This window comes from Sceloporus undulatus, chromosome 6, assembly GCF_019175285.1.
Source record: "Sceloporus undulatus isolate JIND9_A2432 ecotype Alabama chromosome 6, SceUnd_v1.1, whole genome shotgun sequence".
NCBI classification, from domain to species: Eukaryota; Metazoa; Chordata; class Lepidosauria; order Squamata; family Phrynosomatidae; genus Sceloporus; species Sceloporus undulatus.
Window position 1 is genome coordinate 52,614,370 of NC_056527.1, and position 22,586 is coordinate 52,636,955.

The following is a 22,586-nucleotide window of genomic DNA, read 5'->3' on the forward strand; positions in this document are numbered from 1 at the left end:
ACCCCTTCCCAAGTCAGAGAGCTGCTTGGGGAAAGATGCAGCTCTCTGTCCTGGAAAGGGGCAGGATTGGCTTTCGTTATGTCAAGATGGCAGCGCCCATGTAGAACGGGTGCCACCATTTGTACATCCCCAGGACATACTAGGGTTAGAGGCGTGTGTAAAGCACGCCCTTTCCTAACCCTAGTACGTCCTGGAGACGTACTTTACGCCCGTGCGGAACGGGCCATTGTTTGGATGTTATTGGATTTGCTATATGGCCAACATGGCTACCCCTAAATGTTATTTGGATGACCATCTGTCAGTTTTATATCACCCAATTTATTAATTTCAAATTCTTTCTACCTTGGTTATAAAGAAATCTGTAAGCTTCAGGAAGCCCATATCCAATAATGAATCCAACAAAATTCTCAACTAGCAGCATTGGCCAAATTCACTATGCACACCTTTCCCCAGCATGGACAGGACATGTTGTACCTGCCTGGTCATGGAGTTCTTAGTGGTGTGGAGCCTTTCAGGATGAGGGAAAAAACTGCTGGCGGCCTCTAATTCAGAAAAATGAGAGAGATTCAAAGACAGACCTTTAACAAGCTAAATGCACTGCCTGGACAGATTACTTTATCTATTCTGCTTTGTTTCCAACACTTTATATCTCCTCCAAACTCATGTTTTTGAAATAACCAACAGAGAGTATTTACGACACAAAAATGTGAAGCTTAATTTTGTTGTTACAGTGCTTAAAAGTAACAGATAACCTGTTGTTACAATGTTTAAAAGCAACAATTAACCTGTTTTTACATTTTTTTTAAAATGATGGCATTGCTTTCAGTGGATTACTTTGTCAGGTAGAGGTGCTGCCAAATTCCACACAAAATGAACAGGTGGAGAATGAGGGGGTGTCAAAATGGATCTAGAAGCAATATACTGATTTTTTGACTGAAAGTGGCTGATATTTGATAATCTTCTCCATCTTATTGTCTTCAGTTCTGCTATCCTCCAGGACTGCCACATCTATAACCCAAGCTTTCTTTTTTCCAACCACAGATGTCTTGGATAGTATGTTCTACAGTGGGCCCTTCGGATCCACAGGGGTCCTGTTCTGGCTTCCCCCACCCCCATGGTTAGGAAAAAAACATGGATAATTGTGCCCAGCATTATTAAACAGCAGTGATATCAATGCAGATATGCTGAAATATGTATGTTCATATTGCTGGCATTTAATAATGAGGTAGAGATGATCCACAGTTGCTCAAAATTCTGGAGAATCCATTGTAATTGTTTGAATCTTAAAGCCCTATATGATATTTACATCATCAGTTTTAATAATGTCAAAATATCACTGCAGCTATTTTATCGTTGTTGTTGTTGTTGTTGTGTGCCTTCAAGTCATTTCTGACATGGTGACCCAAATGGAAACCCATCACAAGGTTTTCTTGGCAAGATTTGTTCATAGTGGGGTTGCCACTGCCTTCCTCTGAGGGCGAGCAAGTGTGACTTGCCCAAGGTCACCAAGTGGGTTTCTGTGGCTGAATGTGGATTTGAACCCTGGTCCCAAACCAATACATCATGCTAGCTCTCTACTTTGCCATAGCATTTGTTATATTCAATTTATACCATCTTGCTACATGAAGGGATAAGGTAGTTAACAGTTTTACCTTTTTTGTTACACAAACATTTACTTTCAGTAATTGCAGCAGTAGTAGCTGCAATGGGCACAAATATTAATTTAATTACACTTCATCTTTTTTCCAAAAATAGGAATAGCCACTTTGGTATCCTGCGTCATCTATATAGCGTTGCACATCAAAATATTTTTCTGTGAACGATTCTCCTTCTATTCATTCCTCAAAACAATATGGATTTCTCTTTCCTTTTCACTGGTAGATATTTGCTCCTATCATTAAAATGGTTGCAGATGCAACTTTGGCAAGGGCAGACTTGAAAAATGCCAGTTCTTCCCCAGACAGTCGTTTCATTGAGTGGCACTGGTATAGCGCATAAAAGCTGCAGTTTTGCTTTCAGATTTCATTCTTTCCTTCTCTTTTCAGAAGAACTGTACATTAGTACGCCAGCTACTATGCACTCACATTAGCACCACAGTAGTCCCAAATGCTCTATTGCCCTGAGAGATGCCACCATTAAAGTGGCTATCAACATTTCCCCCCTTTAACAACAATGCTATTTTTAAATTGTTTCATTTCATTAAGAAGGGAGAGGAGGCTGTGGGAAAAGCATCTGGGACTAATCACAACCAGTGCATCTTCATTACACAGTTTTATCACTTTCAGACTTTTTTTAATCAACACAGTTCCATTCAAAGGAACTCTGGGATTTGTAGTTTCATGAGATACTTCAAAGCTCTTTGCAGTGTGTTCTAGTCCACTTCCTTGAACTCCAGTTCCCAAGGGACCCTGAATGTCACGCTATATAATTAAATCTACTGAATTAGATTTAATGTTTAATCTGTCTCTTCTCAGAGTAACTTGGAAACTGGAGTTCAAATTCTCTAACAGAAAACTCACCATCACATATATGCAGGATCCTGAGAATGAAGCCATGATCATTTGGGTGGGATGAAATTACTGTAACTGTATGATGCCACTATACCCCTATGTCCCCAACGTGTGGAGTTTAGAAACTATAGCAGCACAACAGAAGTGATGTCAGTTCATCATGTTCTAGCATGATGAGAATAAAGGAAAACTATGCTTTAAAAAAAAATCAAACTTGACAAAAGGAGAACTTTTAGAAAGTGGCTTTTTAAAAACGTAATTGGTTGCCTACATGTTTAAAATGCACTGTTATAGTTACATTTTAAAATTACCTTTTGTTTCCTCCTTTTTCTATGGTACCTAAAATAGTTAATTTAGTGGGGAAACAACATTTGAATGTCGAAGGCTTTCATGGCTGGCATCCATGGTTTTTTGTGGGTTTTTGGGGCTATGTGGCTATGTTCTAGAAAATTTTATTCCTGACGTTTCACCAGCATCTGTAGCTGGCATCTTCTGAGAATTCTCTGAAGATGCCAGCCATAGATGCTGGCGAAACGTCAGGAAGAAAATTTTCTAGAACATAGCCACATAGCCCAAAAACTCCACAAAAAACAACAACATTTGAATGTGTCATTCAGTGATGTGAGGTATAGCACAAGCCAGTGCTTGAACCATGTGCTTGTCCTCCTTCCTTACCTAAAGTGAGACTACTCCTTGCAACTATATAAGCGACTAAAAATTGTCGTTATATATCAAAAAGACTGATGTTATACTTCATCAAGTTACAATCATATAGCTTTTCTAATAACCAAGGTTATACTTTTCTTATTTCAAAGAAGAAATTCATCACAAATAACTTCTCATCTGTAGCAAATTACTTCTGAGCTCTGGACAAATGTGACTAGAGAGCCTTTCCCACCCCTGCCAGTAAAATTAGCCTGTGGTGATTAACTGTAAACTCTTCAATTGCTTAAATCTACATAGACACATATATGAAAAAAATATCTGAAGAAAAAATGTTTAAATTTATTAGAATTGGGTTTGCATAGGTTGCTGCAAGCATCACTGTAAAGGATGCAACTGTCCCAGATGCATCAGAGGGGCTGGTAAGATGTCATTCTCACAAAATTCAGGTTTTCAGAACAGTTGCATTCCAAAATTTAAATCTGCAGGTTATGGAAGCACCCAAGGAAATGTAGTACAGTAGTACATTAAGTGTTTGAGCCCTAAACATTATGCATATGCCCTGCATTTTATGATTATTAGGGAGGAATACTTTTACTTGCAGTTCTTGCAGGCAAGAGCAAATAATTTCAGAAGTTTATCCAAATGCAAAATGCAAGGGTTTTTTTTTTTACAATTTAATTTATTTGCAAAAAAAGTCCCAAATGCAAAATATAAATAATTATACAATCCAGTAACATGTAATAATTTTCTTGATAGGACATCTCAGTGTGTTGAGACACTCTTTTTCACAGAGGATAACAAAATCTGTAGTTATTCTTTACATCTTTAATAAACAACAACTTATATCCATTATGACAACACTGTACAGTACTTACCAGCATATATGCACACATTAATTAGAGTGGAATAAAAGAAATGCTCATAGTATTATTCTCTTATCTCATACTTATGATCTGTTTTTCTTGTGCCTTCAAATAGTTTCCAACCTATGGGGACCCTAATGCAAAAGTATCACATGGTTTTCCTGGAAGATTTGTTCAAAAGGGTTTGCCATTACCTTCCTCTGGGACTGAAAGAGTGTGACTTGCCCAGGGTCACCCAGTTGATTTCTGTAGCCAAACAGGGGTTTGAACGCTGTTCTCCAAGAGGCTTAGTCCAACACTCAAACCAGTACACCACACTGATTCCTAAACATGATTACAGGAGGTGAAAAGATCGGAATCAAACAAGCATATTCCACTTCCATTCCACCCAGGCCAGATTCAAAAGAAAATATAAAATGCCAGAGACGAAATGTGTGGGAGCGTTCAAGGTTTTTCCTTTGCCTTGACCTCTTGAGCAAAGAAGGGAGCAAAGAACAGTCCAAACAGAACTTCTCTGCCCCTGTTCCTTGCCCATGTGCTTTTCTTCTTTCTTCTCAAGTGTGAAATAAGAGTGATGGGTAAACACTAGTAAATTGTTATTTCCTGTTCCTCTCCCTAGAGCGAAGCACCCTGTGTGCCAAGTAGTCAAAAAGCTCCATGTGATTTAACAGAGAGCAAGACAGCTTTATTCAACAATAAGAAGGATTAAATCAGATTTTAAAGGTCATCCTTCTCAAGATAATAGCTTAAGAAGTTGCACAGTTACAAGTTCCATTTGAAAAAAGCTTGGGACTGATAATCCATTGGGGAACAGAGCAAAAAAAAAACCCTGACCCATCCTAACTAAAATGATCCTTTGCCACTTATGTAGAAGTACATTTTGTTCTAAGATTTTTCTATGGAGAAGATACCTCTAGTTCTCCAAGACTCCAGACTTTTTGGTACCTCTGTAACTTAGATGAAGATTGACTGGCAAAGGGGTTCTTGTTTCTTGTACATCCTCCCTTTCAATCTCAGTACATTGCAGAGAACAGAGGTAGAAGAGGAAGGTCTCTAAAATTTTTTGACAGGATACAGATGGACAGATCTTTCTTGATTTCTCGGGCAAGCATAGGAATCTCAGGGGTGTGGATTATCTGCCTTTGCCGCAGCTATTAAGAAAATTCAGAAGCAGCAAATAAGACCTTTGACAAGTAAGAGGCAGTGACTACTTTCCTTACCACCACCTTCAAGTTATTTACAAGTGTCAGACTAACTGGGGGAAAACATGGGATGGTTGGCCTGATGCTACCAGATCCCATCTGATCTTGGAAGCTAATCAGGCTCATGCTTGGTCAATACTGTACTTGGAATGGAGACAGCAAGGGGACACCAGGTGCTGTAGGCTATATTTAAAAGAAAGAAAATGGAAAACTTCTTCTGAATATACCTTGCTAAGAAAACTCTATGAAATACACGAGACTGCTATAAATCAACAGACAACTTGAAGGCACATATTTTTAATACTATTACCAAGACCAATCTTAATTTGTGCCCTTTCTACCTGTCATGGCCTGTGGTCCAAGTGTATGGGAGGGGGAACTTCATACACAAATTTCAGGGTAGAGTTTCCCACTACACTCTTGTCACAAGCCACCTATGCTGTTCTGTCAAACTGATGGAAACTCTTTTTCAGAGAATCCAGATAAATATTAGCTTAACACTGTGATTACACCTGGAAAAAAGTAACTTTGGAGATACTTATCACATGATGATGTCTCTGACCTTAGCTGTTGTGTCTCTAAACCACATTCAGAGTGTCCCTTTTAACTGATGAAGGAAACCTGTCAATGAGCTGTCAATAGTGCAAGTGTTCAGGTGTGAAATGTTGCTGCCAGGACAATTGCGATATTGGCAGTCAGCAAGGATCGGTATCTCTTCCTCCCTCCCATCAACACCTTACTATTCCCAAGCAACCCGATTACCTTCCCTGCTACAATTTCTTTAATTCTTTTTAAAAAACCTTTTTACTAATGTCACTTTAGTAGAGATGTGGAATTGTCTGAGTTAAAAGAAAAATAAATAAAAATAAAATAAAGGAGGCTGTATTAAAGAGGACTGAGGAAGAAAGTCTGATGGCAGCAGCAGCCGCAGTAATATAATTGCAAAGATATGTGATACTGGGGCATGTTTTCATCCCCACAAACACGACCGCTGTGAAAATCCTCATGCTATAAAGCCCTGGGCGTGCCCTTTGTCACAGTCACAAGAACAAAGGAAGACGGGAAGCTTGTTGTTTCTTGTTTTGTGTGCCTTCAAGTTATTTCTGACTTATGGTGACCCTAAGGTGAAACTATCATGGGGTTTTCTTGGCAAGTATTTTCAGAGAGGGTCAGCCATTGCCATCCTCTGAGGCTGAGAGAGTGTCTTGCCCAAGGTAATCCAGTGTATTTACATGGCCGAGCTGCCTTATATCGAATCAGACAATTGGGTCATCACATTTGGTATACTGTAGTTGAAACCAATGGGCAGTGGCTCTCAAGGGTTTCAGGCAAGTATCCCCCCCCCTCCCAGTCATACCTATGATTAGGGACTGAATCTTGTATACACAAAGCACCTGGCAAAATCAATGTGCTATAGTAAACTAGGATATTTAACTCCAAAGAGTGAACATGTTAGATGGGGATTCTGGGAAGTATAATAATAATAATAAAAAGTATCATTTCCAAGCTCTGCCTGTGCCACAGTTTCAGAAGGAAGGGACAGAAATTTTTAATCCTTATGGTGAGGAGGAAACCATGCCTGAAACTACACGGGTCAATGTATGAACGAATTACAGAAAGCAGAGGTGTTGCTGAACAAAATTTCTAGCTGAAACTAGCTTGAAGAGCATTCTGTTCACATAGTCACCAACCAGTTGCGTGTGGGAAGTCTTCCAGGAGGAAATGAATGCAAATAATAATAATAATAATAATAATAATAAATTTATTTATATTTCCCGCCTCTCTCTGCAGATCGAGGCAGGATTACAACCATTACAATGCATACAAAGTACAAATGCACTGTCAGTCTCACTTTCCATATATAAAGGCATACCTAGTCGGGATTTAAGTATTGGACTAAGACTCTAGAAGGCCAGAGTTCAAATCCCTGCTTTGCCATGGAATTTCATTAGGTGACCTTGGGCAAGTCCCACACTCACGTCTCAGAAAAAGGCAATGCAAACCCTCTTTGAACAAATCTTCCCAAGAAAACCCTGTGGCTTCCTTGAGTGTATCCATCTGGATGCAGTCATCCTCTTTTTCAACTGACTTCTACCTTATCAAGCATTATTATCTTTCATAGTGAGCCATGTCTTCTCATGATATGGCCAAAGTACAACAGCCTCAGTTTTGTCATCTTGACTTCTAGAGGGAGAGTTCAGGTTTGCTTTGCTCTAGGACTCATTTACCGTATTTGTCTTTTTAGTAGTCCATGGTTTCCACAGAATTCTTCTTTAGCATTGCATTTCAGCTGAGTTGATTTTCCTCCTACTAGCTTTCTTCACTATCCAGCTTTCATAGCCATAAATAGAAATGAGAAATATGATGCCATGGACAATCCTAACTTTAGTATTAAATGATGTATCTTGACACTTCAGGATCTTGTCTAGTTCCTTCATAGCTGGTCTTCCAAATCCTAGTCTTCTTCTGATTTCTTAACTGCAGTCTCCATTCTGATTAATGACTGCAGAATCTTGAACTATTTCAATGTCTTAATTGATTGTTTAAAATTATGTAAATCATATGTAAAACAATATTAATGTACACTAAATTCAGCTTGCAACACCTTGCACTGGCTATAAGACAGTAATAAGGAAAAGGCTGTGCCAACATTTATTCAACCTCCTCTTCTTTGTTCTTCCTACACCAAAAACCAGGCATTCTGACCTCAGTTGGATAGAGCTGTATTTTTCAAAAGACAAGCATTTTTCTTTCCTTTTGAAAATGCCAAATGATTTTTGGTGCACGATAACCTAACTGTGCTACAATAGAAGCATAATTAATATCATCAACTGAATGAATAAAAGGGAAGAAAAGCCTTTTTAAATATAATCCCTAAAAGCAAAAAAAGAAAAAGAAAAAAAGGGAAAGCTTGAGCTGCAGGTTAGAATGGAATGAATTGCAATACAGCACAACTTGCAAACTCATTTCTCTTTCTCATATGCACTCTCTTGCGCGCACACACACACACACACACACACACACACACAGAATCCTCCATAAGCCATGCCTAAAAAGACGAGGCTCATATATTTAATTATCTGTACACAATTAACGTCCAGTTTAGAACCATTGTATTGAGAAATGAGAGCAAGGTTCTTATTTCATCACTTAAAATCAGAATGTTAATTTAAAATGTGATAAAGCAGCCAGTGGATACATTTGCACACAACAGTCAGCCAGATTGCTGGTAAATGGCAGCTTACTATGCAAGTCCATTCCCTCCTGCTCAGCTCCTCTCACTAGTGAGTACATGAATTGGACACTTCTTTTTTGCATAGAACTGCCTTAGAACCCAGACTCCTGCTCCACGCCAGCCTGGAACCCTAAGTCCTTAAATGTTAACATAATTTAAATACTATATCTGCCAATGCTGAGAGCCAGTGGGGTGTTCTGGTTTGAGCGGTGAACTATGGCTGCATCTACATTGTAAAGTGGGGATCTAAATCCTGGTCTCCAGGGTCTGAAGCTCCTCGCATACTGCAGAAATAATGCAGCTTGGCACTTTCCTTAACTGCCATGGGTCAAAGCTAAGAAACCCTGGAATGTATAGGAGATATTTAGCCTTTTCTACTGGAGAGCTCTGGCCACAACAAACTACAAATCCCAGGATTCCATAGCATTGACCCATGGTAGTTAAAGCAGTGTCAAACTGCATTATTTCTGCAGTATGACAGGAGCTTCAGACTCTGGAGACTAGCCATGGAAGCCCACTGGGTGACCTTGTGCAAGTCACACTTTCTCAGCCCCAGATGAAGGCAGTGGCAAACCTCTACTGAACAATCTAAGCAAGAAACCTCTGTGATAGGCTAGCCTTAGAGTTGCCATAAGTCGGAAATGACTTGAAGGTACATAACAACAACCAGTGTCAGCAGCATTATCCAGGATGCTGCTTTGAACAAGCTGTACTCTAAGGAAGGGCTCCTTCCTCAAACTGCATATCTGGGAGGTGAGATGGACTGTGCAAAACTGCAATAGAATTAAAGAGAGGTGTGAGAGAAGAGGGATTTCCCCATCTAGTCCCCAAGTCATTGGCTTAAAATAAATTGCCAGTCTCAATTTACATCAGTGGAAACTTAGTAAATACTTAAATATGTTCCATTGATTCAGTGGATTTGGTTCTGTGTGTGACTAATAATTGGATTTAAGTTGGGAGATCTGAAAGTTGGGAGATCTAAGCAAAGATGTCCCATGGTGCATCAGTTTTGGTCCATTTACACACACTCTGTGTGTGTGTGTGTGTGTGTGTGTGTGTGTGTACGTGCACCTTCAAGTTGCCTGTCGACTACTGGCAACCCATGAATTTTATAAGCTGTTCTTAGGCAAGATATACTTGGGAGGTGCTTTACTGTGCTGTTTTGTAGTATTCTAATCCATTTACTATACAGATTGGAATATTGCAAAAAAAAGTATGGTAAAGCAGGATAAAGGAACCAAGGCTGATGAAGTAACACTGTAGCAAAGACTGAGGCTATGTACTACTGGTTTGTAACTTCTAGCTGCTGTATGTAACAGAACATGTAAAACATGCCTAAGTTTTAAGTGATTTTCCTGATGGGAAAAATGAGGTGAAAAGTACAGCCTGCAGTCAGAGAAGCCCAGGAAGGGGCATGTTGATTCCTTAGGGTCCCAACCATAAGGGGAAAAACACCTTTTGAAACTCTGGTTCCTTTGATCCTGCAGCAGCCATTTTCCCTGATTTCTGCTACTTTTTTCATCTCCTTTCTCTCTGTTTGTTCCCACTGTTATCCCCATGGCTCCATTTATGTGCACTGCACCCATCCATGCTGTATCTATGCATCCAACATCTCTAGAAACTATATTCCCAGACATATGGTCAGGAGAGGACCCTTGTCTTTCTTCTTACAACTCCCACCTTCACCAGCATTGGAGACAGAGTTCTCCTTGCAGTTAATCTAACAAAAGCACCATTTCTGAGCTGAAGCTGCTGTTCTAGAATGCTGATCTTAAAGATCTAGATTGGGTGCTGTTATAAAATGACTAGAGGGACTTGGGGAGTACCTTGGCTTAGATTTCTAGCTTCAAAACAACAGCAATTACAAATGGAATATCATCTCTGTATTTTGTTTCACAGAGCAACTCAGATGGATATATCACAATTTGTACTGGGAAAACTAAGGGCAAGGGAGATAACTCTTTTACCATTGCTGTGGTCCTAATTGTCATGGACTGCCCTGGGCCTGACTTAGAGGCACAAAGGACTCAGACTCTGAAGACATGGAGGAGGCTGAGACAGGAGCAGATCTGGGGCTGCCTGGATCAGCACTCTCAGAGGAGGCTCAGGAAGCTGCAGAGGGAGAAACAGACTCTATGGACTCTACACTGCAGGTGCTAGGACCTGTGGAGCAAAGACAGGTCAAGGAGACTTTGAGGCGTTCCTCCAGGCTAGAAGCCAAGAGGAGACCTGATAAGTTTCTGTTGAGAGAAGCAGAAGTCTTTTAAAAGACCTCCAGCTGCAAAAATTCTTTGCAGCCAACAACCAGTCTTGCAGTTTTGTTGTTCCTTTGTTCCTTGATCTTGGATTCAAGACTCTGGTTGTCTGACTTCTAGACTTGCTTCGTGACTATGCTCTTGCCTCTGCTCTTTGCTGTGACTGACTGACTGACTGACCTTTGGACTGGACTGTGGACATTTGAAGCAACATTTTATTATCCTATGATAAATGTTGGTTTTTAAAATGTTCCCCTACTAAAAAAAAAAGAAAAAAGGAGGATTCAGTCATGGTAATAGGTGAGGAACTGCTGGCTATCTGTAGTTTCAGAGGGGATATTTTTGTAAGTGTTCTAACTACATGGGAGTGTTCCTGATTCTTATCTTACTTTAAAGTGAAGAAAGAAACCTTGGGCAAATACATTTTGAGAGTGTGGGAGGTCCTCTTTACATCCAGTTAGGTAATTAAAAACTTGACAATAAGTGCATGCAACAAATCAAGAGACAGAGCTTGGAAATGTCACAGAAAATGTGTAATGTGTTAGTGTTCATATTACCATTGTTTTGATGGTTATTAATTAGTAATGCATTAATAAAGCATAATATTAAATTAATTTTAAAGCCTTAAAAATAGTGGGTCAGACAACTGCTCTTGGGAGCTATGAAAAGGAGCCACTTTATTCTGGTTTGGTCAGAGCACACCTGGAATACTGTGTCCAGTTCTGGTCACCACAGCTCAAGAAGGATATTGACAAGCTGGAACATGTCCAGAGAAGGGCAACAAAAATGATCAATGGTCTGGAAACCAAGCTTTATGAGGAATGGCTTAGGTAAAGTCAAAGGCTTTACTGGCCAGCATCCATAGTTTTTTGTGGGTTTTTCAGGCTGTGTGGCCATGTTCTAGAAGAGTTTATTCCTGATGTTTTGCCAGCATTTGTTAGGAACAATTATTTTACTGTTAAGAACTGTTTGACAGTGGAATAAACTGCCTCAGAGTTAGTGGAGAAGGAAGTGATTTGGCAGCATGTTTATAAGGACTATGTCAATGTTGGCACTAAAAGGGCAGGTGGTAATGAAGGAACATGGTGGAGAGCTCTTCCTCATTTGGTAGATTCCTGAAAGAGTGTAATTTAGAATGAGAGCCAGTGTGGAGTAGTGGTTTGAGTGTTGGACTACAACTCTGGAGACCAGGGTTTGATTCTCCATTAGGCCGTGAAACCCACTGGGTGACCTTGGGAAAGTCACATGCTCTCAGCCTCAGAGGAAGGCAATGGCAAACCTGCTCTGAATAAATCATGTCAAGAAAACCACTTGAGAGGTTCACCTTAGAGTCACCATAAGTTAGAAATGACTTGAAGGCACACAACAACAAATATTTTACAATAAACATTCCTAGTTTAAGCATGCTCTCTGTTAAGTCATTCACACTGATCTTCATGGAATTAAGCTCCATTCCTTAGTTACCCATAGGAAGATATATATATTAGGAAATCTGCCTGATGTGGCCTGGGTCAATACTGATGATTTTACTTACAATTTGAATGAAATGTGTCAGTGGCAGTATCTACAACCCTTTTCCACGTCCATTTGCAAGCAACATGGACTAAAAACAGCAGTCCCCCTCCCCTGCAAAGGCAAAGTTTGATTCCAGAGTGCATTCACTGGGCCATGATTACAGAAGCCACTAGCCTCTTGCTATGATCCCACGTTTGGTGACTCTGTGATCAATCATGTGGCTCCATCTAGCTTAACAAACACCTCATACTATATGGAAAGGGTGTAATACAGAGTGAGAGTAAGAGATCTGAATATAAGTGCTTTCCTTTAACACAGAGAGGTTCAGCAATATGGGAGGTGTAATGTTTGCCCAGTGGACTGATTTAAATCAAAGCAAAATTTGACATCATATTGTAAAACTGCTTTAAATCAGCAAGAGGGGGAGGCCAATTTGATACAGGATTTAAAATCAAATTTCTTATTTATACTACTTCTTATGTTCCTTACACATTATTTTTCATTATTCTTTATAAGAAGCTTGGTAATTAAAACAAATTTTTTTTAAACAGTCTGTATTTTAATACAACAGATTTTTATCCCACAGTCAGTCCTACTGCCCTAGTCCAAACTCTGATGCCACTTAACACCTACCACACCCGCACAGACATTATACTTTGAGTTTTTGTATTAGTAGACAGATGTTGTGTCCTTTTGTAAATTAGTATCTCTGTGGAGTAGCCTTCCATAGTTTGGTGCCTCCAACTGTTTTGGACCACAACAGCCATCATCCCTACCCAGCACCCCACAGTTATACTCCAATAAATGGGGGGGGGGTAGGTTGGAGAATGAAGCATTAGGCAGTCACTTTGTCACAACACATTAATTTCAGACCTGTGGCAAACTGAGCATCACAGCATATGGGATAAGAAAATAAGTGTCTGAAAATAGAAGCAATTTAGTATAACCTCACTTGAATTGTCATCTGTGCCATTTTTAGCCCGGCTAACCCAATTACAGACCCATTATGATACCAGATAGGCCTCTTAGTATAATTCAACTCTTGAAAGAGAAATCTCTGCACTCCATTCTCCCCACTTTCCCCCACTTTTTCCATAGTACGTTCCACTAAAATTCAAAATGGTGTCATGTTCAGTGGAGAGATAACAAAAAGCCTTCTTAATACTGTACTGGAGTGAGGATAAAGGGACACAGAAGAGGTCACTGCTGAAATGTCATCAATCTGAATAAGCTTTCAGTAATTTGGTGAGAGATTGAGAATGGACAAAAGGAAGCACTTCACACAATGCATAATTAAACTATGGGACTGTTAATAATGGTGCTTCCAGACTGAAGGTTCCTAACATTGACAATTAAAAGGAATTGTGCATGGTGCAACTAATCCATTTTTCTTCCTTAACAGATTTGTTATGGTCCACTTAAAAAGATGGAAAAACAAAGAGAAAACATGAACTTCCATGAATGAAGCAGTGCAATTGCTGAATAAAGCCTGGGATACCCCCTGCCCCAACACACACATAGAGCAACATGTAGTGATGCCTGCCAGCTTCATTGGCCTTAAAAGGGGATTAGTCAAATTTATGGAAGACAAGGTTATCTGTGGCTATGGAGTCATGATGGATATATGCTACTTTCAAGAGCAGACGTAACATGCCACTCAATTCCAGTTGCTGGAGAACACAAGCGGAAGATTGCTACCGATGTCCTCTTTGTTGGCCATTATAAGAACAGAATGCTGGGCCAGACAGGCCTTTTGTCTGATTCAGTAGGAATCCTCTTATATTCTTAATGTCAGGCAAGGTAAAATTTTATGTCAATTTTTGAAAGTTATGTACAAAAGCAATGTGCAGGTAGCTGCACACCATTTCAGTGCCTTTTGCTTTCTCAGAGCCTCTGTTGGTAAGAAAAGGCAAGCGATGACCCAGGAGAGACCATACTGGTGGTGGCAACTGCACTATAGATTGTTTTCTCTCTAAAAAGGTTGACTACATACAGAGTTTGATATCTTTTATTCATCAAACAAATAAATTATTACTGACCTAAATCTTAGATTTTTGGTAGGTTATTTAAACTAGTGGTTTGTTGGTTTTTTACTCAGTATGTGGTAGTGGTTTGAAGGCTGGACTAGGACACTGGGAAATTATGGTTTGATTCTCCGCATGACCATAGTCATGTTGTTCAAGATCAAGTTCAGACTGGCCATTTCATTCTTCTTTGTGTCACTGATTATGCATTGTACTAGGTGCATACCAGATGCACATCTCTGCCCATCCAAAAACCCATCGCTTTAGAATGCCCTCTAGTAAAATTGTGGTGGTGGTGGTGAGTTTAGTATTCTATACTGCTTTCTAGGTCATGTCTGCATAGGGCTATTTTTTCATCTTGTATGCATTCATTTTCTGGGCATCTAATCTTTATCCATGAGGCCAAGCACTGCCAGTGCTACTTGCCTGCTTGCCATGGGCAAGTGTCACTCATGGGGGCACTATTTACTGCAGTTGATAACAGAAGCAGCAGCCATTTCTGATGTTTCTTCTCTTGAGCTTTTATCAGAGCTGGCCATCCACCAAGAAGCTGCCTTGAAAGGTGATTAGCAGTAACACTGACTTCAACGACTTTCCTATGAAAAATTCTGCCATTATTTGCAATGCCTCCCTTAACTCTCACTGTGCTTTGCCTCATGGCATCACAACATACCTCCTTGCCCTTCTTGCATATAAACTAGGAAAGTAGCAGATGCTGCTACCGCTTTAAGACTCGACAAGGCAGGTAGAGAGAACGGGTATGTCTGGAGGGGAAAGGGGGTGGACATAGGCTATCTGAAGGATCATATCCATGAACCCACATAAACCTTTCTGAGCTTTGTGATCTGTTCCAGACCCCACCACTTTCACAGCCATGGCTAATGGGAACATGAGAGGAGGCCTTTTTGGTGGTTCCTCACAGGTTTCAGATTAATCTTCTTATGGAGGTCAGACTGGATTCTTTCTTGTCCTTCTAGTCACAGGCAAGATTATTATTATTATTATTATTATTATTATTATTAACCTTTATTTATAAAGATCTCTTTTATTCTGATAAGCATTGGGAGCTGATTCTTTTAACAGAATGGCTTTTAATAATGTGCTGCATTATTTTTGTTTCTTACCTTTTCAGTGGATATGATTTTAACTGTTTAATCCTACAAATAAGTCAAATTAAATAGTAACAATAATGTTTGGTATGTTTTTACCTACACTTTTTAAAAATCTGTATCTGCTTTGATTTCTGTGAGCCATGTTGAGTCCCAGAGCTGGGCAAAAGAGATGGGAATTACTTAGTTCAACTAATAAATAAACACTGTAGCTGGCACTTTTCTTTCCACCTCAAGTGGTTGGAGACCTTTTGGCCTCTACAGAAATAGGACAAGATCCCAGCCTTTCCTTTGGCCTTTCATGCTTTCTGGGGCTGTAACTACACTGCAGAATTAATGCTGTTTGACACTGCTTTAACTGCTATGGCTTAATGCTATGAAATTCTGGGATTTGTAGTTTTTGAGTGAGTTCTGTTGCCACAACAAACTACAAATCCAGAATTCCACAGGATGGAGCCATGATAATTATAGCAGTGTCAAGCTGCATTAATTCTGCAGTGTGGCAGCAGCCTAGAAGGCATGAGGGAGATGAAGAGCCTACTCTCTTTGCAGAAGCTCCATAAAAAGGCAGAAACTGCACTGGGGTGGGAGGAGAACTAGCTGTTTATGTTCTTCGCCAAAGATTTCTGCAAGACTGTTCCTTTCCCTGAGGTTGCCAGTGGGATGAAGGGAAGGCAAAGTATTCCATCACTTATAGGATGGAAAAGAGCACAAATTTATCCCCACTTTTCCCTTCTTGAAGGTTTTTTTTTAAAATCTCTTCACAGCTTGGAGAGATGTGGGGCTTTCCTCACATCAAGATGTCTTCAAATAAGAAAAGAAACAGCATGCTGTTCTCCAGCTGTTTTTCATCTCAGCCACATGTATAGACTCCCACCCCCACAGCTTTGACAAAGGACTTGAGGAACAAAGAGGCCATCTTTTCACTGTTGCGGCACTTTGGAACAGTTAAGAAAGAGGAAGACTCTTGCTTGTTCCTATCTTCTCTATACTACAACATAAAATAATCTTGTGTTCTTTCAAGACTCCTCTGCACATGATGGGGTGGGAGCAGAACAACTAGTGAGGTCAATGGCTTGGCTACTAGGCCAACCTTGATATATCTCTCTGGCTTTACTTCGCGAACGAAGATTCAGGAAGGACTCATCCATGCTTTCTATCCTTCAAGCCTGTGCAATGGATTTTTCTGGTGGAGTGCAGCGTGCACAGAACTGGCCTCACCCTTTAAACCAGAGGTCCGACTGCTGAGGCCTTGACAAGCATAGATGGTGGCAGTGAGGTTCTCGGGTCGTAGGTTTGATTAGAGTTTCCTTCTCTTAGGTGGTTGACCAAACATCTGTCCGGGTTTGGGATTAGAGTTTTCCTTCTCCTAGGATGGTTGCCATAAGGCTAGAGAGCCCATCCTGCCCTTTGGTGCTCTTGGTCAGACCCTTTGGTTGTGACCTGTCTGGCATGGGAGGCCCTAACGGTGGCTATTATACCACTGCCAGCATAGCTCACAATTTCATTAGGGTACGCAAGCCTCTCTCCCACAACAAGGGGGTGTCCTCTCCAACCTTGATATATACAGATACTTACATTAGGCAACCAGATATAACCACCTATGGATGCAGGGAATTACAGACTACATATGACAGACATCACTGCTCCCCAAACGTATGTTTTAACTCATCAGAAGACAAGTTTTGGGCAGCTTTCTCCAATGGGGATCTTCAGTGTCTTCTTTCATGTGCTTACATCTGGAGGACATGGTTGTACCACACCTTATCATTTCTTTAATATCACTGAAATCAATATCCAAATGGATCTTGTAGCATCTTTGAGACTAGCTGACAGAAAGAAGCTGGAAGCATGAGTTTTTGTAGACTTGAGCCTACTTCCTCAGACGCATGCAGTGGACTGGAGAGTCCAGAGACCTATATAAGCCTGTTGTGTGTGGGAATGTCAGTTGAAATTCAAAACCTTGTGGGTATGGAATTGAAGTGGCAACTTTGTAGGAGGACAAAGGCAAGACAAAGGATGTTGCCTAAGCCAATAAGAGTAGATAACCATATGAATGAGTAGTGGAATGTAATGTGGGAACCAGAGAGGACATGTAATGAACTTGCCAAGGGAACTCCCATGAGGATTGGGGGGGGGGGGGGGGGTTAGATAGTGTTGAAATGTGTATAGTGTGCTAAGAAACAGAAATAAAAGAACAAAAACCAGGCTTTAAAATACACAGGGATCCAATGCAGAACAGGCACTTGCCTTCCTTTATAAGATTTCAACTCTCTACAAAGGTGACAGCTCCCACTACATTCCAATACTCTCACCACTTATTCACCTTGGCTTTAGCTGTCATCCTGCCTTTGTCCCCAAACAACCATAGTTAAAACTCAACTTGTCACCTAATCTCCACACCTACAAGTTTTACATTGCTATTATTATCCTAAAGCCAGCCCCTACAATCACCCCTCAATTTTGATATCAATTTAATATTAAAAAAGAAGCTGGGGTGGGTGACCCCACTGCGGAAACCTGGCCATACCATATTTGGAAATCCAGCTGTCACTAGCAACGAGGAAACAAGGGTACCCACTACAATGGGATCACCCAAAGACATCATCTTAATCCCTTTGTCAATGGAGGGCGATGATGGGATTCTGGCCAAAGAAGGTGGCTGTGTATACATAGACAAAGTACTCTTCTCAAGCAACACGAGTGTTTCCTTTGTGTGAGATATTCATGCCAATTGTCCGAACATTTCCTCAGTCTCTGAATCATTCTTCCCTCTTGGAAAAACAATTTAGCAGTGAGGTAATCCATTCATTCTGTGTTTACTGCCCCGCAATATGAGTTTTAGTATATAGACCACTGCCTGGACACTGACAATGTGGTCTAGTCTGAAGCAGGACAGACACTCTGTTCAACTTCTGCCACACTACTCAATAAGCCAGCCTGCCCACTTGCCACAGTGGCTATTGAGTCATCTCCAGTTCCAGACACTCTTTGACTGAAGCCAAGCTTCAGTATTGGTACAGTATCGCCATTAGCAAAGCCTCCACTTTTCTCCTTCTTCTGCCTTTGCTTCATTAGTTCTTGTGTGTGTCTGTGAAAGAAAGAGTATGTGTGCATGTGTGTTTTGATTCTTTATTAATAAAACTGAAAAACCTATTTGGAATTGCCTCTGGAATTCTGTATGATTTGGGACTGGTATAAAAAGGGTTAAGATCCCAGGCTGAACATTGCCCCAGCCAAAGGTATAATTCAGTTGAGCTAAATTAATTTCCCTATTGAATATTATTTATGGGTGCCTTCTCGGTAACTCAGCATTTTGGGTAACACTACTGCTATTCTCACACACATCCTGCTTATATAGGTCTGTCCCTGAACCCTCCACTCCATGCATCTAAGGAAGCAGACTCACGTCTACAAAAGCTCATTCTACCAGCTTCATTCTTTCAGTAAGTCTCAAAGATGCTACAAGTTCCCTTTACATACGATTTTCCAGGTTAACACGGCTATGACTTTGAGATCACTCTATCGTGTTCAGTAAAGTTCCAGCCCGTTCATACTTGCCAGGAGCTGTCCACAGTTCTGATCTGTGTTAGAGTTCCATGAACTTGACATGATTTTATTTATCTGGAGGCTCAAAGTTGAGAACTCCTGACGTAGGCACTGCTGGGCTGGATCCAAACTGAGTTTCCTATGTATGTTCTGAGCATTGGACATACTAACTAGGACTTTGGGGAACTGAAGTCTAAACCATCTGGAGGCCCAAAAGCTGAAAACTTCTAGTGTAAACAATGCTGGGCTAGATCCAATCAAAGCTTCCTGTGTACTGTACTGTAAATTAATATCAGTGGTGTTTACACAGGATACACAATGTGAAGGTAAAAGCCTCTCCCATTCCCCTGCAACCTCTACTAAGATTGCTGTTTTACTGCTAGTGTGAAAAAGGCAGTTTCAGTCCCCCTCCCAGCTCTTTAGCAGGGCTACTGGGGAAAGTGGATGGAGTCACTTCAGGCTGAGTATGTAGGTGAAGCTCCCCTTCAAAGGATCATGTGAACTGTCTCCATCAAAAATCATATGAAACAGTCATAAATGCTTTGTCTGTGGTGATCATTTCAGATATTTAAGTTACAATTCATCCCTTGCAGTCATGAAATTACTAAGAGTATTCTCCCTATCTTATGCAATTCTTGGCAAGGGAAATATTTCTGAGAAAGTAAGAATCAGACCAGTAAAAGGAGTGCATAGTTCATACTGGATCTTTTGCTGTCTGCCTCAATCTTTCAAAGCATACAGCACAAAAGAGATAGAATTTACTGCTAAACAGTGTTTTAAGTAAATTAGAATAATCAAAATACATATTCTCATTTATTATAACAATTCCTTATTATTTAGTACAACTCTACCATGAAATAATTCTGGTAAGTGAGCTACTTTTCAGGTTTCTATAGGAAACATGAAATAACCCAGTTTTACCAAATATAAGATACTGCAAATGTTACTTTAGTGAGATTCCTTCTGCTTTCTGGCAGTACAGCAATAAGACAATGTCAGCAATTTGTTATTGTTTTAAGTTGAGGATAACTGTCTTTTTTCCATATTTGCATTATAGACTTTGACTGATAACATAAAAAGGTTTTTGATTCTTAGATAGTAAAAGAGGCCACTAGTGACCATGAATCTTTCTCTATGGTCTTCCTATTCAAAAGGCTATTATGGTTTGATTCATCTTAATCCTCTTCCCCCTTTGAGGCAAACCCAGGAGAAAGTACAAACCAAATCAGAGTACACGTATATGACTATTTGTTAAGTTTGACATGATGTGTTTTTGGTATACTTGTTAAATATGGTACTGAAACATTCAGTATGTGTACATGCAGGCACACATACAACCAAAGTTCAAAGATAAAAAAGACTTTCAATAGACAAGGTTTTACTCGTCCAAGGCACAGAAGGAGCAGGGGGAAACCATACGCAACAGAATGCTTTTAAAAAAACAACCTACAAAGAAATTTGCTGCAGGCATTCTACTCTGCATTTTAAAACAAATAAACAGATGTGGCGAAGCAGTGAATTTCTCTTTTTAAACTAGCCTGTCACACTAAATCTTGGAGGGAAGCTCTATCTGCATACTATATAAATGGCGAGTTATTTCTAATGTACCATTCACTTGTTACTTCTTAAAAACCGCCGTCCACCACCAGTGCAAGAAAAATAGCTAATTAGAACTGTATACTGTTTTTCTTAGTGACACTAAAATATACACTGTTCAACTCTTCTTTCTCTTTGCATAATTTAATATTTTTGCAGAGCAAATATTCTGAACGTGAAAATTCACATTTATTTGGGCACAAGGTGTACTGCAATGCATTTCTTTCTCATTTTGCCCCAGAAAGCATTTATTATTATAAAGTTAGTATTCTTCTCGTTACTATATATTCCATCTAAAAAGTCTGCAGTGAATAAATTTTTTCATCTATTAAGTAACATCTTTAGCAATTAAAGAGTTAAAGATATAAAGAATAATAACAAAAGGAAGTCTTTCCTTTGTTTCCCACAGAACACAGGCTTTCGATAACAGGTGTGTCATACAAGCATAACATAAAATTCCCACGTTTATTCCTTTTCTTTCTGCAAAATTCTCTACAGATTTGAGGGTGATACAAACAAGAGCTACTCTCTCCTCTTCTTACTGAATTCCAGAATTCACTGTCTTTTACAAATTTCTCCTTAAATCTTAGCTGTTGAGATAGATACATGTATATCAAGAGATACTACGTTTTGCACATAGTTAAATATAAAACATCATCATGTTGCAAAGGCACATTACTTGTACCAAAATTCTCTACAAAGCAGGTGTTATTATAAAATGTAACCATAATACTAATAGCATTAAAACTTTTAAGTGTTCTCACCCCCAAGACTTCAGCAATCTGTCTTGGGGCATTCTTACCCTTACAGCGATATAAAGCCAGAGTAACACAAACTTTTTAAAAAAAGCAACAACCTAAAGCCAAGATTTTTGAGGAATAATAATTATCTATTTTTGCCCCAGTTTCTTCTTATCCTGAAAGATATCACTGAATCTTTGTGAGTGGGATTCATCAGGAACAAAAGGATAATGCTAAGCGTAAAGCATTCATCCATGCCAAATGAAAGGATAATTTTGATATTCCTAGATTTATTAAATAAAAAGTTCCAGAGATAACAAGGGTTTTAAACCATATTTTTCAGAATCAGATCATCAGTGTAAAGTATACATTTGCCACTGCCCTGAAAGTCATAGCATTTAAATTCTGCTTTGAAATTCATCCACACATTTGTAATATTGCCCATATCTTCTATGTTAAAGATAAATAACAACAATTTTTGCTCTCTGTAATTTTCTTCTCCCAAAGGATGGATCCAATGTTTAACCTTCATTATTCTTACTAGTCCATTACAGCAGACGTTTGCCATAAAAATAGTACTGTACTTGAGCACCGTGAATCCATGTTTAAATTATCCATCGCTGAAACTTATAATACCAACACAATTTTACAACCACATTAAAAGAAGTGCATATTTTATTGTTGTATTTGTATATACAAATTGTTAACTTTCAAGCCAGTATTGTCCATGTATTTTTTATAAATCCAAACTATTTCTTGTGTACCATCCTTACATTTTATTTTATTTGTCTTAAGAAACATTACATTTCCAGGTATCTGATACACCACTAGTCTTGATTCAACAATACTGAGATGTTATAGTTAAGACCTGCATATCTAGTAAAATGTGCACCATCAAACAAAGCATACATAGCTCATAGCTCTCCTATGCTTAATAACAATGCAGAAGTCTGGAAATTTAAAAATGTAAAGTAATCTCAAAATAAAGACCGCTGGAGTTCACAGAGAAGCCGAATACATTTGTTGCTGAGGTCACATCATCATTTTTACCAGGAGACATAGGAACAGTTTATGCCTATCAATGCCACACAAGGAACGAGGTATATGAATTAAGTGAATGGACCACCACAGCCGTTCCTTATTCTTTTAACAGTATGCTGATGGTTCCAGTTAACAACACTGTGTGGAAAACACAATGCAGCTATCTTTATACTGTATATGGTCAACTCCTGCATCACCTTAGAGAAAGTAAGAAACACAGGTCATGCTCCTAGCAATTCTCCCTTGCTAGTATTTAATATACATCTCTAGAACTAAATGAA

The 22,586-nt window shown here is 39.5% G+C and overlaps 1 long non-coding RNA gene across 1 annotated transcript in view; it reads right to left on the bottom strand.

Moving 5' to 3' along the window:
- The window catches only part of LOC121935562, a 78,723-nt gene that overhangs the window by 55,173 nt on the left and 964 nt on the right, over window positions 1-22,586 (bottom strand). The gene's annotated exons all lie outside the window — the stretch shown is intronic.